A 2,302-nucleotide genomic window follows, 5' to 3' on the forward strand; every position below is an offset into this window, starting at 1 on the left:
AGAGTGCTAGCCTTGAGCTGAAGAGCTGAGGGACAGCCCCCAGGCCCAGAGTTCAGGTCCCACGACTGGACCCCCCACCCCACCAAAAAAAAAAAGAAAAGGAAAGAAAGAAAGAATCCTTGACTTACAGTCTTCTTCTACATCTAGCATTTCTCACTTTACCACTTTTCTAGGGGGAAATATTAGTAATTAATATCCTACTCCAGATCATGTTCAAGATGCCATAGGCTTATTTGTTCATTCAGGTCAAATATAACAAAGCATCAGAATCAAACACATTTTATGCATTTAGAAACTTACTATCAGTTCACTAATTAGGACTAGGAGGTTAATAACTATTTTATTTCAGTAATATATAAACAGATAGCTTAGATCTATTCCTGGACAATTTGGAAGCATTGATTGTCAAGCAGTTGCTTGGGGAAGTCCAGGGTTACAGGAAAATGAACCGGTTTTTGTTGATTGGTTGGTTGGTTTTTTTTTTAATTTTATTTTATTTTATTTGTGAACATACTGTACAGAGGGGTTACAATTACATGGGCAGGATAATGCGTACATTTCTTACCAAGCATTGCAGCCTCCTCCTTTGGTTTACCCTTCACATCCCTTCCCAGCCTCCCCCCTCCCCCCCAATCCCAATCCTTCTACTCCCCCCCCCTTCCCCCCTCTCCCCACACCGACCTTGTAAAGCTCGTTTTGGACATGACAACTTGTACTTCTCATTGTTGCAACAGGTCCACCTGTATCCTTAAACAACTGTTGGTTGGGTTTTAAGCAGGGTCTTGCTATGTAGTGGAGGCTAGCCTGGAACCTGTGATCCTCCTGAATTTGCCTCCTGAGTGCTGGAATTATAGAGGTGTACCATCACCTGAGCTCAGAAATTGGCTAAGTGAAATTTCATTTATTATATCAAAGAAATGTTTCTTTCTAAAAAAAATTCTGATCTGGACATCCAGTATTGAGCATATTAAAACCCTAATTTGTTTTACCCATTATAGGAATAACACATCTGCAAGTCTTACTTTTCTTGTAAAACTAGATGATCTAACAGGATATATACCTAGTTCTTTCTTGTTATCCTCTAGATTTGACTAGGATTCTACTTATCCTCTTCAAATTATCTCTCCTGGTCACTCAGCTGCACTAGAATATAAGGATGAGTATGATGGTGGTAATGGTGACCAATGCCAGCCCAACTGGTCAGAAAAGTCTTGACTGTCCCAGCCCACTTAGAGGCCAGCCACTTTTACAGATCTTGTAGTGAAAGATTTATTTTAGTTTCTTTTTTTGGGGGGGGGGTTCCGGTCGTGGGGCCCGAACTCTGGCCTGGGCACTGTCCCTCAGCTCTTCAGCTCAAGGCTAGCGCTCTACCATTTGTGAGCCACATTGCCACTTCCGGCTTTTTTTTCCTGCTTATGTGGTGCTGAAGAATCGAACTCAGGGCCCCATGCATGCAAGGCAAGTGCTCTACCACTGAGCCACCTTCCCAGCCCATTTATTTTAGTTTCTAACACCTGGTGAGATTTTGATGTATAGTTAGTGGAAGAGTATTATTTTGAAATGATAGTAATGCTGTTGCTCAAAATGTTAAAAAAAATCCATAACAAAAACTTCAGAAGGACTGGGAATGTGGCTTAGTGTTAGAGTGCTTGCCTAGCATATATGAAGCCCTGGGTTCAATTCTTCAGTATCACATACACAGAAAAAGCTGGAAGTGGTGCTGTGGCTCAAGTGGCAGAGTGGTATCCTTGAGCAAAAAGAAGCTCAGGGACAATGCTCAGGACCTGAATTCAAGATCCAGGACTGGGGAAAAACAAACAAACAAAAAAAACCCCTACTTATATTAAAACAATGACATTCTACTTTGCATAAGGGTTTATATTAGGAAAACTGTTCAGTAGCAGGTGGTGGTTTGCGTCTTTGGGACTGGCATTTTTTTTTTTTTTTTGGTCGGTCATGGGTGCTGAACTCAGGGTCTGAGCGCTGTCTCAGCTCTTCAGCTCAAGGCTAGCGCCCTACCACTTGAGCCACAGGGCCACCACTTCCGGCTTTTTATTTTTCCTGCTTATGTTGTGCTGAAGAATTGAATCCAGGGCCTCATGCATGTGAGGCAAGCACTCCACCACTGAGCCAACTTGCCAGCCCAGGTCTTGGTCTTTCTAGGTGTTTTTGTTTTTTCTAGTCCTAGGGCTTGAACTCAGGGCCTGGGCACTGTCCCTGAGCTTCTTTTGCATGAGGCTGGTGCTTTACCACTTGAGCCACAGTTGCCACTTCCAGCCTTTTCTTTCTTTTTTTTTTTTGG

The sequence above is a fragment of the Dipodomys ordii genome, unplaced genomic scaffold (genome assembly GCF_000151885.1).
Source record: "Dipodomys ordii isolate 6190 unplaced genomic scaffold, Dord_2.0 Scaffold12, whole genome shotgun sequence".
Taxonomy (NCBI): domain Eukaryota; kingdom Metazoa; phylum Chordata; class Mammalia; order Rodentia; family Heteromyidae; genus Dipodomys; species Dipodomys ordii.